Source organism: Hemiscyllium ocellatum (genome assembly GCF_020745735.1).
Source record: "Hemiscyllium ocellatum isolate sHemOce1 chromosome 40 unlocalized genomic scaffold, sHemOce1.pat.X.cur. SUPER_40_unloc_9, whole genome shotgun sequence".
Classification (NCBI taxonomy): domain Eukaryota; kingdom Metazoa; phylum Chordata; class Chondrichthyes; order Orectolobiformes; family Hemiscylliidae; genus Hemiscyllium; species Hemiscyllium ocellatum.
The window spans coordinates 44,286-61,436 of NW_026867537.1; the positions used below are offsets into that span (position 1 = coordinate 44,286).

Consider the following 17,151-nt stretch of genomic DNA (forward strand, 5'->3'; position numbering starts at 1 on the left):
GTCGAATAGCTCTTAAGGAGATCTACACCATGAGGTATTGAATAACTGAATAGATTCCTCAAAATGAAAGATATTACTGAAAAGAATATCAGACGATATTTAGACATTGATGGGGCTGATAGTGAGTGAAATAATGCAATTTTTGTTGTTTAGAGGCAATTTGAAATTAACATTTGTGTCCCAAGATAATCATATTAAGCCAATATGATATTCAAACATGGTCTTAAACAACAATGATATCACATCATTAAAATAAACCTATTGCCATTATCCATTTGTTTGAAATGAATGAAAATAAAGATGTCTTTATTTATAGTCTCCCACTGGATATAGCACTCAACTTAAAATGATATCCCTGGAACTGTGTCAGCTCCACTTTCAACAGGTTGACAGCAGAAGGAAGGGAGAGGTTGTTCAACAAACAAAAAAATGCATTACGCTAATCTATTTTTTGCTATACTATCCTTGTCATTATTGGTGTTCCCCGTAAGTCTTCTTGAAAACATATGTTATACAAATCTCTGTAAGTAATGATGCTTATCCCACTCTATGACTGATAATTATGTCATTTCCATTTAACCAGACAAATCCCGATGCGAGACGATGCTGTCCTCACTTACTCAGTTTAAAACGATTAGTTTGTCGATTAGAGAACGCCTCAGTTATCTGCAGCACTGTCTGTTTCTCTATCCTGTGCAGAATGGGTTTGCCCTGAGGCAACATTGTTGGGGTTTGGCTGAGCACCGGCCCTGGCTGGTCAAGAAAGTGTTTCACACGACCACTCCCTCTCTCTGCGGGAGTTCAAACTCTGCTATTGGACAGATGGGTTTTGTAACAAGCAGACATAAGGAAAGTCATATAATTGAAGCATTGCATGCTTCATATCGTTATCATCCTAGTTCTCACTGCAGTCAGATATTACATTTCAATCAGTTCCACACAAACAGCTAAATACCATTGTCAGAAACACTCCTCTTTGTGCAAGCCTATTGGAGTAAGTTGTTCATCTCCAGTTAGTGACTAGCACTCAGTGTAATTTTACTTGGGCAGATGCTCCCAGCAACACTTGGACACGGGGGTTATAGTTCCCCTTTAGCGAGAAAAGCACACTCAGGAACATTCGAATTGAAAAATGCACACTGAATCACATTGTCACTGAAATCGAGTGTTCCCTTCAGGCTATTGTATACAATTTACAGTGAAATATAGTCTGAGTAATACTTGCAACTGGAGCAGCCAGTTGTCTCCTGTCAATGCTACACGCTTATTATAATACTACATTTACATATACCCGCAGAAAAGAAAGAATAGTAAATCAGAGGTTCATGCTCGTGAACTTCCTATTCCAACACACAGTACAATTCTACAATGACACTACCTCTCAGTAACATAAGGTTCCAGCCTGAAGTTTGTGATCCCCATTCAGTACAACTCCATGATCAGTAACACAGTCACTCAGTGATTCTTGGATATCTGAATCAACAGAACACACTATTCCAGTCAATCACTGGCTAATACAGGGGGCCTGTGTTCTTTCCTTTCCTCAGCTGAGCTATTACACCACAGAGATTGTTTGGAAATGTTAACTACGTACATTGACATCACACGTGAGGAACTCGTACTGCCCCAGCCCAAAGCCCAGTAAGTCAGGAGTTATATGCACAGCAATGGATCGGCTTTAAGACAACATGTTACATCAGTAAATAGGATTATCTGGGGAAGAAAATATTGAACAACAAAAGAAGAATTAAAAACTCCAAGATAGCCTGTCACAGAATGCTAGTGCCCCAGAACACTCACTCTTCTGTGTGTACTAAACTCTGGTATTAGGTCAATAACACACATGCCTTGAATCTTACATAGCCTTGGCGGATATCAAACTCAAATTATGTAAAATCTTGCCATCCAATACTCCATCGACTGAATTTTCCTTCAAGTCAACCAATTCGGAATTTAAAAAAAAACTGGACGTTATTGTATCAAATAACTTGATCCACTGTGTCACCTCCCTGATGTGGAACACACTGTGAGAGAAATGTCCCAGCCAGCAGTGTTGAAGCAGCAGACCCCGCATATACGATGTGCTGTGGAGTGAACAGCTCCGCGTTATCGTTACAGCTAACATTTATACATCTCCAAGTGCGAGCAGGCAACATGGAGTCCCTTCAATTCTACCTCACTCCCGCTATCAACTTAGTTTAAATCCCTCAATAGCCACAAAACAGTCCGGGGTGACTCAGCATCCAAATGTAACTTGCAATGGTCCACCTCGCCTGGAAACCACAACCACTGTTTGGACAGACAGTGCGACAATTGCCGCAGTGACGGTCCACACCATGAGGCAAAGGGCATTATGCTGTTTCAGTTTCAACAAATGGTTCATATTCTTTTCGCAGTGCACTAGTGATGGACTATGAATGAACTGGTCACGTTGATACAGCTTCCAAATCATCTAGTCCCTCAGAGCTGGGCATGAGGTAAACTGGAAAGCACAACACGCGGGCTGACTGTCAGTCTGTATGGCCGGACGTTCTTGATACTGCATGGACCCTTGGAGCAGCACAACATTATCAAGTACCCTAAATCATACAACAGTCAACCCAAACCAACTTGTCTTTCATCAGAGAAAAGTCTGTTGTACAACCCAATCTCCACCATTCCAGGCTCTGTGGACCACGTACAATAACAGAGAGTTCACAATGTTGATGGAGTACTGCAGTCCATCGTGTAACACGATGGATTCACAGTAAATCTATCTTAGACATATATCCTGGGTGTTCATATCCAATATGTCAGTTTCAACAAAATAATAATAATAATTCACTTAATTGTCGACATCAAAATAACAGGAACAAAGAGCAAAGTGGGAAACATCTTGTTTGGTAAAGTTGTTTGATCATCTGTGGGAGAACTGCTGCCACTACACTCAAGATCTTCGAGTTTGTCCAATCAAACTCTGCAGAACAGCACTGTGCATCGTTTTACAAATAACACAACTCGCACGCGTTTTGACAGTTAAATAATTCAGCAATACACAACATGATCAGACCCCTGTATTGAACAACCCTCTCAGCGATCTGTCATCACAAACATCATGTTACCAGACTTCCACTAAATGATGAAAACACACAAAGTGGTTAAAGCTATCCTTGCTTCCACTCACGTATCATTCCATAATGACCTCGTCAATCCACCCATTGCCCACATTGTATTTGGACTCCTATTTGGAGCGGGCTGCTTGAGTAAGGTCCACTAACACAATCCATTCACATCACAGAATGGGAAGCACCAGGTATCACTGATGTGCCCACTGATAGAGCTATCAGTGTTGTTTGTAAATGTACAATGGATTGCAACTGGGAAAATCTTCCCAGCTGGTTGTTTTGATATGGTGCAAAGTTTACAAAGTGAAATGTTCCATTGGCGATTGACAGGTGTGATTTTCTTTTCATAAAAGTAATGTGTCAGAACAACAATTTGAATTCAGTGAATTACCTGACTGCAGGTGAAGTTGGGTTTGATTGTTGGAGGTTGATCGTTTCAACCATCATATATCTCCGCAGGAATTCTTCAGCATCATTCCTAAAACCAGCAGCCTTATCGATGCACTTACGTCCGACATAATTTCAAATTAATACAAGGTTGCAAATGATTGTGCATGCTCATCACCATTTTAACTGCTCAGATAATGAAGAGGTCCATGTCTATGCACTTGGAACATTTCACCGTAATGCAGATGATTCTGCCCTTGACGTTGCACCGACCTGTCAAACCAAACTGAAGCCCATCTATCCTACAGTATTACGTTATCATCCATATGTTTATCCAATGACTATTTTAAATGCCCTTAAAGTTGGGTCTACTATGGTTGCAGGAAGGCCATTTCATGCTTCTACTTGTCTCGGCGTAAAGAAACTACTTCTGACATCTGTCCTATATCTATCACCCATCAATTTAAAGCTATGTCCCCATGTGTTTGCCATCACCATCAGAGGTAAAAAAAATTCTCCACCCTCTCTAATCCTCTGATCATCTTGTATGCCTCAATGAATTCATCTCTTATCTTTCCTCTTTCTAACAAAAACAGCCTCACGTCCTTCAGAGTTTGCTCATAAGACCTTCCCTCCACATCAGGCAACATCCTGATAAATCTCCTCTGCACCCTTTTCAACGCTTCCAACTCCTTCCTATAATGTGATAACCAGAACTGCATGCATTATTCCGAGTGCGGCTGCACCAGAGTTTTATAAAGCTGCAAGATGACCTTGTGGCTCCGAAACTCAATCCCTCCACTAATAAAAGCTAACACGCTGTGAACTTGCTTAATAACTCTATTGACCTGGGCGACAACTTTCAGGGATCTATGCACATGGACACCGAGATCTCCCAGCTCATGTACACGACTAAAAATCTTACCATTAGGCCAGTACTCTGTTACCTCTTCCAAAGTGAAACACCTCATTCTTTTTTCTGCATTCAACTCAATTTTCCACTTCTCAGCCCAGCCTTCCACTTTTCTATGTCCCTCTATAAACTGCAACAACTTTCCAGACTCTCCAGAGCTCCACCGACTTTAGTGTCATCTGCAAATTTACTAACCCATTCTTCTACACGCTCATCCAGGCCATTTGTAAAAATGACAAGCAGAAGTGTCCCCAATACAGATCCTTGTAGTACATCACCTGTATCTGAACTCCATGGATGAACATTTCCCATCAACCATCACCCTCTGTCTTCTTTCAGGTAGCCAATTTCTGATGCAAACCGCAAAATCATCCTCAATCTCATGCCTTCCTATTTTCTGCAATAACCTACCGTGGGGAATCTTATCAAATGTTTTACTGACATACATATACAACGCAGCAACTGCTTTATTTCATCTACCTGTTTGGTAACCTTTTCAAATAACTTTTAAAGGATTGTCAGGCACAAACTTCTCTTCACAAAACCATGTGCTAAACATCACATTCAGTACTCACTCCATTCACCAATGACATGCATAACCAGCAATGAACACCACCTACAAGATGCAAACTAGAACCACAGCAACTCGCTTTCAACAGTACCTCACAAACATGACCAAAGACAGCAGATGCATGGAAACGCCATCAAATAAAGTTGTCTTTCAAGGCAGATTTCATTCAGACTTGTTAAGATATCACCTTTCCTTCACTGTGACTGTGTAAACATGCTGCGACTCTCCCCCAAAAACACTGTGGGTTTTACTACTCTCCAAGAAATGCAGTTGTTCAATAACGCAAATCTCCGAAATCATCACAAAAGTGATTAGTTCGGTGCAATGAGCACTGGCTTAGCCAAGAAACCTCACATTCCATGTCAACATTTAAAAAATGCCAGCATTCCCACATTATCAAGAGTATATCTCTGAAACTGACGAGTGATTCGTATCGAAGGGAATGTTCTGTATGACAGCTAGCATGAGAAATGTCAAAGTCATCCCACACTCGTACCACCCTCTGCGTGACAAAGTTGCCCCTTGGGACTCTGTCATATCTTTCCCCTCTCACCCTAACTTATGCTCGCTAGTTCTGGACTCCCCGACGCCAGGGCTTATGCTTGGTGAAGAAGTTCTGCCGAATTTAGGGCATCATCTCTTCCAATGCATTATCCGTGTCATAGTTTATTTTTATGAATCCAATGACGTTCCCAACTCTTGCTGGTCTCAGACACTTTTGCTTCAGGTGTCTGTGCTAGGTAGTGATCGATGCTTTGGTGTTCCCTGCTCCAGGTACCTTCACTGAATCAAGTGTCGGATCTCTTGTCTTCAAATGTGGATCAATTTTGCGAATTTCATAGTTGAGACAACACATTATGTACAGGGATGTTTAAATACCATGGAGTGGTCTAAGAAGGGAGCATTCTTCTGTACCGGGGAGCGAGCTGTGTATTGGGAAACTTCATTTTATTTAATTCATGAAAGGGTTGAGGGTGTCACTGCCTTGGTCAGCACTTACCATTCGTTCCTAATTGCCCAGAGACCAGGTAAGAGTCAACCAGGATATTTTAGATCTGGAGTCGCATGTAGACCAGACCAGGTAAGAATGATTGTTTACCCTACGTAAAGGGCATTACTGAATTAGTTGAGATTCCCTTCCGAACAACTGACAGCCGTTGTATTGCCACACTTCAACATTATAAGTTTACATTATTTTTAAATTGAATTCCCATTATCTGCTGTGGCAGGTATTGAAACCAGTTCCCCAGAACGTTGTGTTAGTTCCTGAATTAATAGTCCAGTGATAAATTATTAGGTCATCACTTGTCGCAATCTTTAGCATTTTTTCAGAATCCAGAGAGGTTGTTTCCGAAAAAAAAGTACACTGTTTGGGTCTTGGAGAAGGAACTATGGTCTAATTCTGGTGAAGTCCACGGAGAGTGCTGATTGAACAATGGCGATTCCTCGCCCCAGTGTGTTCTCGCAATCTGGGAGGAGGATCTCTATTCACAAGGAAAGGAGGTTTGTTTCAGTGAGAACTGTGGATTACTGTCTGGGTTAGGTGGTGGGGTGGGTGGCAGGGGCGTGGGGTTTGGGCAGACCTTACTAAACGTTGAAGTTCTTATTGTATCCAATCTGATACATGTTGGTTGGATTCAATGTTAAATATCTTCATAGCTCAGACTGTCAGGGTGTTCAGAGCTTGGGACTCAATGCCGTTTTACTTGTTCATTCATATTTGTGAGGCCATCCATTCCTGGATATTATACAGTGATTAATTGCCCTACACTGTCATTCATTTCTCATGGATGTACAATTCTAGGGTCAATTTCAACTGTGGAGGCTCCACAGATATTTTGTGATCCATGTCTATGTTAGGTGTCACCCATTCTTTGTTTTATTGATCCTGCATATTTTCGTGTGGATGTTCTGGTCTTATGGACAACTCCAGCCAATCAGAGTAACCAACAAAGCTGCTTAAATCAACCCCTGTCAACCCCAATAAAATGTTATGTACACAACTGTATTTCTGGGAGTAATCTGCTTCTCATTTCTTCCCTATACCTTGCAAAAGTGCAAATGATTCAGTTCAGGAGTTCAAATTTAGTAAACATCATATGTCATAGAACAACAATTATCTCTGTGTTAAAATCCATCACATACAGTCTGGCTTCAGGCACAGAAATGTTTGATCAGTAACTCCAAGTTCCCCTTTCTCCTTTTTTCTCTCTTATAGTTAGCCTCGTAACGATTGTCTTCTTGTTTCGGGGCAAAAGTGGTCTTTTTACATGCAGCAATTGCTATCTGGTGGCCATGGCAACGTCTGATCTATTGTTCATTGCTTTTGAGATCATACTTCTTCGATTTCCATTTTATTATTATCCACCATGTTTCCTGGACATCACTCCTGTTTGTTGTGTTCTCTATGCCCTGAGCTGCTTGACCATTGATTGTTCTGTCTGTTTCACTACTGCTTTTTCTTTTGATCGATTTGACGTTATTTGTTTTCATCAGATGAAATCTCAGTATTGCACAGAGAAAACTGCAATGAGGGCTCTCGCAACAATCTGTATTTTCTTTTCTTTAAAGAATATGATCAACTACTTTCGGTATAAACTTGGAGAGATCATTAACAATGTTCCATGGTACTGCTATGCCAGGTCCAGTTATTATAATGGCCTTCAGTGGACAAATTCTAAATATTTTGAACAATTCTTCACACCAATGTTCCCATTCACTTTCATTCTCTTTCTCAATATTCTGACTGTCAGGCACATCTCTGAGGCTATGAATGTACGGAAGGTACTTATGTGTCAGAGAAACACAGCGAATGATCCAGAAATACAGAACAGACGGAATTCTGTAATTTTACTCTTTTCCATATCTTCCAGCTTCATACTTCTCTGATTGTTGTATATTTTATATATTTTTCATGTCGGTCATTCCTTGCATTGCACTGCTTTTCGTCTCTTTCTAAAAGCTGCCTTAATGCTGCGGAAACTAAGTTGCTGCACAAATACTTTTATTTATGTGGTGACTCAGAAAAACTTCAGAGACCAGTTAAATTATGCAGTGAACTATCCAGCTATAAAAGTAATTCAATTGATGAATCAATCCAAGTAACAAAGAGCCAACATGAGATGCAGCAGATAATGGAATGTGAGGTCCACATGAGGATTGGACTGAAAGGAGAAGCAGGAGCAGCAACATGATAACACTCTTTTTTACTGGGCAGGGAATGACTCCAACTGCAGAGCAGAACGAAACAGACTGGAGGAGCAAAGCCAGTGAAAAGGGTTGTTAGCAAGGAATAACTCTTCATAGAAAGCTGAATAACAGAAGCTTAACTGAAAATGGAGCGAGATATTCACAAAAATATTTTTTTCCCAAGTTATCCTTTCTCAGTGAGTGAATAGAGTACAAATAGAAATGACCTGAAAGAAAGTATCAGTGTTCACTGCAGGTCAGAGTGGCAAAAGCAACAACAGTCTCCTGACCCATGCTTCCTCACTTAATTCATTGATTCACTCATTGGAAACAAAGTTAAAAAATGTAAGAAGTTTCCTGTAACAAAGATTAAATGATATACTGTTTACAAATGTATTTCACCAATGCTTTACTTTTTCTGTTTCCATTCAGTTTCCCCGGCCTGATGTTGATACCACTCCCTATCTTATATTTGTTTCTTTCCATGATTCAGTTGCTATGTTGATAGGGAATCCAAGGCCAAGTCACAGTGTTCAGAGGCAAGTGGGATGCGAACTCTGGAATGAGGTTGGATGTGGCAAGTGTGTGAACATGCTTACTGCTTCCATTAAAATTTTTAGTGTCTCTTAGTGACTCTGGAAGAATCCTGTTTCCATAGTGGCTTCATAAAAAAATGTGCGATCAATTCAAAAAGATATTTGCACCATCATGAAGAATTGTTTCCTTTTGCAAAACGGCTCCGAAATCCCTGCCTCAGCTCAGAATTGATGAAACATTGTCACCACAGTACCCTTCTATTCCAGGGCCATATCAGCTGGATACCAAATTTAAAAAGTCTTGTCTTTATTTTGTTCAAATTTCTTCTATTCTATTGCATATCTCAACAAATCCCAATATTCCCTGATTATCTGGTAACTAACAGATCCAACACAGATACATTGTCCTCCAAATTCTTGGTTGTCAATTCTCCCTTGTGAATTCAAAACCTTCCATGCTCATCCACTGAATTCGTTACTTTTTTGGACTGGTATGAATCTTGTTTTATAAACTCTCTATCAAAGTCTTAGATATTGTCCTGTGCTGTCAAAGTTTCCATAATGTGCTATGATGAAATAAGTTACTGATCGATTTGCAGTAAGTCAAATTAAATGACAGATAATAACACCTTAAACAATAGTAAGTCTAATGATTGGGAGTAGATTCGGATTAGTTTATGTTTTTGATGAGGTTGCTGCCCACCATTCCTGCAAATACATTCACTTCTGTCTTCATTTATTTAGCAACTGCCAGTTCCAGCTGGTTGATGGTCACTTGGTCCACATCCCTCCATTGCTTGCGTATCCATCTGCTTATGGACTAAAAGACACTTAAATTCACCTATCACATCTATCTCCATTAACATCCCTGATATTATGTTCCAGACATCTACTATTCTCTGTGGAAAAACAACCTTGCCCCACATGTCGTTTGAACTTTCACACTTTCGTCTTAAATGTATGCTCCACAGTTTGAGACATTTCAATTTGGGAAGGAGATTCTGAATGCCAACTCTATTTATGTGTCTCATAATTTTATACACTTCCACGTAGTCTCCCCTCAGCCTCCGCTGCTCCGAGGAAAACAACCTGAGTTCTTCCAGAGTCTAATACAACAAGTATCCTGGTAAACCTCTTCTGCACCCTCCACATCCTCCATGCAATGTGGCGACCAGCATTCAACACAACACTCTAGGTGAAGCCGTACTGAAATCTGCAACATTACATCCTAACTCTCCTTTCTTCCCTGCACTTTGTATCGAGCCCATGAGCTTCTGTATTTCCCGCACAGCTCTATCCTGTATAAACTCTACCTCAAAAAGTTACCCGTCACCTAGCCCCAGCCCTATAGTTTCGCCGTGCCAACAATCACATGGCAACCACCACACCAAAACCGGGACAATGATGGTGAGTCGAACTACCACTGTAACTCACGTCCTTGTCTCCCTCCTCCTCTAATATGGTGCTTTTCCCATCCCTTCCACAATAACTGTCTACTCTGCCTACAAGCAGGCTGCCCCCATTGCCCACAACTGACTTCCCCAACATCATTGCTACTGTGGGGGCCCCTGAATATCTCCTTGAGAATTTCATTGAACTCATCCACAAATGACAGGAACGGACAGTGTCAGCATGGATTGATGAACGGGAATTCAAGATTGAAAAATCTACTGGAGAATTCCGGGGATGTAATGAGTAGTTTGTGTGGCTAACTCTCTTGACTACATTGGTACAGATTCCCTGATCCTGATTTTCCCAAAATATGTCAAAGTCCGTGGACATGCTGTGCCAGGATCTCCTGACTGAATGCTTTCTTTCTCTCCCTGACTGAGAACTGATTCTCTGAGGCTTTGAGACGTGACCATTTGTTTGAAGCACGGGCAGCATGTTTGCTGCTTTAGCTGCTGTTCCAAGTGCCTGACAGACCAGCCCCTTTTTGATCACCGCGAACAACAACGATAAGGTGGCTGGCTTATGTCTGCGATAAACACCCAGGCAAGACAGGAGCACTGTTTAACATTAGGTTCTGATCGAGGCATCAAACTGTGAAAAAGCAAAGGACAGGCAGAGATGTTGTGCCAGTCCCTGAGCAGGACGTGTCTCAGGTGCTGGAGAACTTGTAGTGTTCTTAGAGTAATAATGCACTTTGAGGACAGGTAAATCGACATCTTGTTGCACTGCTTTTTAAAACTCTGGGTCATTTCGCCAGCACTGCAAGTGTCTATTCGACTGGTTAATGTGAGAATCGGCGCTCAGAGTAATATGCCTCTGACTTGCTCATTCATGATACGACACAAAACTGTGTCCTACATCAGTGATTATGTAATCTGATTGAACTTGCAGGCCATTGAATTGAGAAAATAAAGCCCTCACAAACACACCTATTGAATCTGGTTGTTCTTGCACGCTGATGACAAACATTCTTAAAGATTTACAAGAATTGTTGCCAAATTTGGAGTGGTTCCAGCTACAGGGAGAGGCTGAAGAGGCTGGGGCTGTTTTTCCTGGAGCTTTAGAGGCTGAGGGTTGACCGTATAGAGGTTTATAAAATCGTGAGGAATATGGATAGGGTAAACAGAAAAGGTACTTTCCCTGCGGTGGGTAGTCCAGAACGAGAGGGCATCGGTTTAGGGTGAGAGAAGAAAAAGTTAAAAGGAACCTAAGGGGCAATGCATTCATGCAGAAGATGGTGTCTGTGTGGAATGAGCTGCCAGAGGAAGTGGTGGAGGTTGGTACAATTACAACATGTTAAAGGCATCTGGTTGAGAATATGAAGGATTTAGAGGAATATGAGCCAAGTGCTGGCAAATAGGACTACATTAGGTTCAAAATTCTGGTCAGCATGGACAAGTTGTACTGTACATCTCTGCGACTCTATGTGCTTTAAAACATCAGATTTTTCCTTCTTCACCTCAAAACCTCTCCTTCAATAACTCCGAGTCCGCATCGTTACCATCGAAATCTAAACTGTTGATTAATTCAGTAGTTTCATCTTCTCCATTTTGTTTTCTGAAATGCCATTTGACATTAGGTGGAGCTGGTGGGCAACTTTGTTTTACTTCTGCTGTTCGGAGCTGGGAGCTGTTGGGAAGGGCGGCGTGCACCAGGGATGAAGTGATAACATTGTGAGTAAGTGCTGAACATGCAGAAAGTGACAGGTGAATAGCAACCAAGAACAAATTGATTTGCATGAATGCGAGTCTGACTTGACCAAAAGGTTGTTAGTGTGCTTTCTTACACACAGACTGGGTAGACGAGAAATAAAGCTAACACACAAAAAAGTGAACTAATAAAGCCACTTTTCCGATTCTTTTATGAAGGGTGCACGATTCTCAGAAACACTGCAACACCAGGACGATGTGCGAAGTTGGTTGAGCAAGCTCCTAATCCAACTTCTTCCTGCAAAAATCAGATAAATATTTAGTCCCTAATTTAGGGATGGGTCAGATATTAAAGCTGACAAGAACAGATATGATCTCAGCGAAAAGATCGATAAGTGATACTGGTGTTATCATAATGATTAGCGTGGTGCCAGAAAAGCACAGCAGGTCAGACGGCATCCAAAGAGCAGGAAAATCGACTTTTTGGGATAAATCCCTTTATCAGGAATAACGCAGGGAGCGTCGTGGGTGAGGAGATAAATGGGAGGGGTGGGAGTAAGTTGAAGGTAGCTGGCCTGCAATAAATGAGTCGAGGTGGGGGTAAAGGTGATAGGTCGGAGGGAAGAGTGGAGCAGATAGGTGGGAAGGAAGATTGACAGGTGGCACAGGTCATGAAGATGGTGTTGAGCTGCGAGTTTGGAACTGGGATAAAGTGGGGCTGTAGGAGAAGTGAGGAAGCTCGTGAAATCCACATTGATGCCATGGGGTTGAAGTGCCCCAAGACGATGGATGAGGCGTTTTTCCTTCAGTTGTCCGATGGTGAGGAAGTGGCAATGGTGGAGGCCCAATACCTGCATATGCTCGGCAGAATAGAAGGGCGAATTGAAAGCAGTGGATTTTATTGGTGTGGGTGTCCCGGAGATGTTGTCTGAAGTGCTCTGTGAGAAGGTGTCCGGTCTTCCCAATGTAGAGGAGAACGAAACGAATGCAACAGATACAACAAATGACATTGCGGATATGCAGGTGAAGCGTTGACGGATGTGGAAGGCAACTTTGGGGCCTTGGATGGTTGTGATCAGAGAGATGTGGGCGCAAGGTTTGCAATTCCTCAGCCGACTCTTCCTCAGCTCCAGTCCTCAAAGTGATGATGCGAACTGAGCATGCACATCCCCTAAAGCTTTCTTGTAAACCTGTTTCACCTTGTCTAGACAGTCTCCCCAATCCTTACGATGAGTGGTTTCCAGAACAGGAAACAATGCTCCAGCTGAACCTGAACTGGTGCATTATATTAAAAAAAACACAATATCACCTCATTACTCCCACAGTCTCTGTCACTGTGAACTAGGACCAGGAGACAATGTTCTTTATGTGATGTTCTCTCAGCCTATCCTGCCAACATAGATTCCATCAGTCCATGTACGCCATGCTACTGTTAAACCCCTTCTTGAATTGGAGCCAAATTTCCGAATGACTCTTCTTCTGCCCGAAATATATCGCCTCACACTTCTCCACATTGGACCTCATCTGCATCCATCCATTTCCCCACCAAAGTACCAATAACCTTCCGACATTCAACAGTATTCTGCTAACAGCTCTTAGCTTCCCTTTTTTACTGTCAACTGCATATTTCGACATTGTGCATGCATACTAGGGAACAATGAACTTCGAGAATACCAAGCACCCCCACATTTACCCAACATCTCTGGCTTTTGTTCTGTGTGTGTGTGTGTGTGTGTGTGTGTGTGTGTGTGTGTGTGTGTGTGTGTGTGTGTGTGTGTGTGTGTGTGTGTGTCCACTGCAAAGTATTAATTTTCACACCCAAACCCTGGATAATCATAGCAAGTCTTCCTCACTGTGCTATTCCAATCGCCTTGCAATAACTGGGAACGTATTATTTGACCACCTTTTTGACTGCACCGTCACATTAACTTTCTGATCATTGTGTACTGGGACCTACCATTTCCAAAGGATGGCTATGTTTCATAATTTCTCACCATTTTAAACATAAGCATTCAGATTTTATCTTTCATTCCTACATTCTTGAATTACATTTCACCACATACTGCCTGACTGGATAAATGTAAATTATTTTTTTCCAGTGAAATGTTCAGAGATCGCATTAGCACAATTAGGAAGTTTTGGTCACGTAGAATCCAGGGAAAGCCCGCCTTTTGGATATAACATTGGCTTGAAATTAGGAGACCAAGGTGGAAGTTGGTGATTGCTTTTCGAACTGGAGGCCTGTGACCACCGGTGAGCTGCAAGGATTGGCGCTGGGTTCAATATTGTCCATCATTTATATAAATGACATAAATATGATAAAAGGAGGCATGTTCATAGTTACTTTAAAATGAAGTCGCATGTAGACAGGGCCATGAAGAAGGCATTTGATACACTTGCCTTTATTAGTCAGCACATTGAATGTAGGTGTTGATATGTCATGTTGAGGATGTAAAGGATATTGATTCGGACATATTTTAAATAATGCATTCAGTTCTGGACTTCATGCTATAGGAAAGATGTTGTGATACTTGGGTAACAGAAAAGATTAACAAAGATGTTGCCAGGTTTGTAGCGTTTGAGCGAAAGGAACAGGCTGAATAGGCCGGGGTCATTTTCCCTGGAGTGTCAGACTCTGAGGGGTGATCTAATGAAAGTTTATAATATCATGAGGGACATGGATGGGGTACATAGACAATACCTTTTTATCAATTCACAGGAGTGAAAAACTGAGTGGCATAGGTTGCAGGTGAGAGGGAAAAAATTAGATGGGATCAAAAGGGTGACATTTTCATGCAGAGAGTGGTGTATGTATTGAATGAGCTGGCAGAGGAAATGTTGAAAGTTGGTACAATTACAACATTGAAAAGGCAACTGAATGTGTATATGGACAGGAGTGGTTTGGAGGGATATGAGTCAAATTCTGGCAAACGGGACACGCATTCCGAAAGAGATTAACTTGCATCTACTTCAATATCACAACCAAATGTAACACCACAAATTAATGCACAAGGTAAAACAGATAATGCTGGAGAAACTCAGCAGGTCTGGCAGCATCTGTGGAGAGAGGAAGCAGGGTTATTTGATGTTTCTGTGAAATCAACAAGAGAACATAAGAACTAGGGGCAGGAGGAGGCTATTCGGCCCCTCGAGCCTGCTCTGCTATTCAATCCGATCCTGGCTGATTTCATTTCGGTCTCAACTCCACGGTCCTGCTTGCTCTCTGTCACCCTACAACCCATTAACCATTAAAGCTCTGTTCATCTCCTCCTTAAATTTACTCAGTGTCTTGACATCCACTGCACTCTGGGGGAGTGAATTCCACAGACTCATGAACATTTGCGAAGTAATTCCTCCTCTTCTCGGTTTTGAATCTGCCACCCCCTTATCCTAACCGATATTCTCATGTTCCAGATTGCCCCACTAAGTAAAACCTCCTTCTCCCTCGTCAAACTTCTTTCCCAATCTGCAGAAAGAGTGATGGAAAATGACAGTTATACAGTTATTTTGCATCAACCTTTCTTGAGGAAAATACACCATTTACAGCACAACCCTCATCCACTGACCATGTAAAACCTCAACAATGAACTCAATTACTGAGATGAAAAATATGTTGCTGGATTAGCGCAACATGTCAGGCAACATCCAGGGAGCAGGACATTCGACGTTTCGGGCAGAAGCACTTCTTCAGGAAGAGCTTCCTGAAGAAGGGCGTATGCCCAAAACGTCGATTCTCCTGCTCCCTGGATGCTGCCTGACCTGCTGCACTTTTCCAGCAACACATTTTTCAGCTCTGATCTCCAGCATCTGCAGTCCTCACTTTCTCATAAAGAACTCAGTTAAAATTTCAGACAAGACCTTCCATGGCAAAGCCATGTTGACTGTCTTGTAATGACTTATTTTTCTCAAAGTACATATTTAACTTACTCGTGTTCTGACTTCCATCAGATTTCCCACTGTTGATGACAGCTTCATCGGTAAAGTGATAGAAGGGATCATCAACATTGCTAACAAGCGGCACCTACTCAGCAATAATCTGCTCAATGACGCTCAGTTTGGGTTTCGCGAGGCTCATTCAGCTCCTTATCTCATTACAGTCTTGGTTAAAACATGGATAAAAGAGCTGAATTCCAGAGTGAGGTGAGAACCATTGACATCAAGGCCGCATTTGACCAGGTACGACATTAAGGAACCCTGGCAAAACTGAAATCAATGGGTATCGGGTGCAAACTCTCCACTGGTTTGAGTCATATCTGGCACAAACGAAGATGGTTATGGTTATGGAGGGTCAGTTATCTCAGCTCCAGGGCACTGCAACCTACACCAATGAGATATCGGGCTTGGACAATGTTTTACCTACTCACTTACCGTCTCTACATCTAAATATCCTTCTGTCAAACCCTGTCCTTTAGTCAGTGTGTCTGTCTCCGGGAATATAAGTAAATTGCCATAGTCATCTGTCAGCCATTTCGAATTGGTTAATGGTGTGGGTGGAGGGGATCAATTAAACAGGGTACACAAGCAAAAAGTGTAAGGGGATTTTTAAAAGAGTGGTGCAAGACAAGACCTTCATACAAAGGGCTGGGTGTGCCTGGGTCGTGCTACCAAACGAGGTGGGGGTTGCAGACACAACAGCAACATTCAGGAAGCACCTGCATGAAGACACGAATAGGAAGGGAATACAGGGATTTGGATGTTCTAAGTGAAGGCAGCTTTAGTATTGAAAGACATGGTGTGGCAACGCACACTTGGAGGACCAAAGGGTCTATTCCTGTGATATGTAGTTTTTGTTCTCATGTTCACATTTATTTGAAAGTGGAGTTGCAGGTAGTTAGGTTAGTGAAAAAGATTTTTGGCATGCTTTCTTTATTCGTCACTTCCTTAAATTAAGCAGCAGGGGCGCGTTTGTGCGACTGCTGTACAAGACATTGGTTAGGCCACATGTGGAGTACTGCATGCAATTTCGGTCTCCCTCCTGTAGAAGGATGTTGTGAAACTTGAAATGTTTCTGAAAATATTGACAAAAATATTTTCAGGGTTGGAGAGTTTCAGCTAAAAGGAGAGGCTGAATAGTCTGGGGTTGTTCTTCCTGGAACGTGAATGCTGAAGAGGCCTTCTTATGGAGGTCTATAAGAACATGGATAGGGTAAACAGACAAGATCTTTTTCCCTGGGGTGGGGAAGTCCAGAACTAGACGGTATAGGTTTAGCGTGAGAAGGGAATGATTTAAAGGGACATAAGGATCAACTTTTTCATGCAGTGGGTGATGTGTGTATGCAATGAGCTGCCAAAGAAAGTGATAGAGACTAGTACCATTGCAACATTTAAGACGCATCTGGATGTGTATATG

The 17,151-nt window shown here is 41.9% G+C and overlaps 1 non-coding gene across 1 annotated transcript; it reads right to left on the minus strand.

The window, feature by feature from the left end:
- Window positions 1-12,016: 12,016 nt before the first annotated feature.
- On the minus strand, window positions 12,017-12,201 carry LOC132808856 (U2 spliceosomal RNA). Its single transcript, XR_009642162.1, has one exon. It is a non-coding gene; the product is annotated as a U2 spliceosomal RNA (small nuclear RNA).
- Window positions 12,202-17,151: the final 4,950 nt, after the last annotated feature.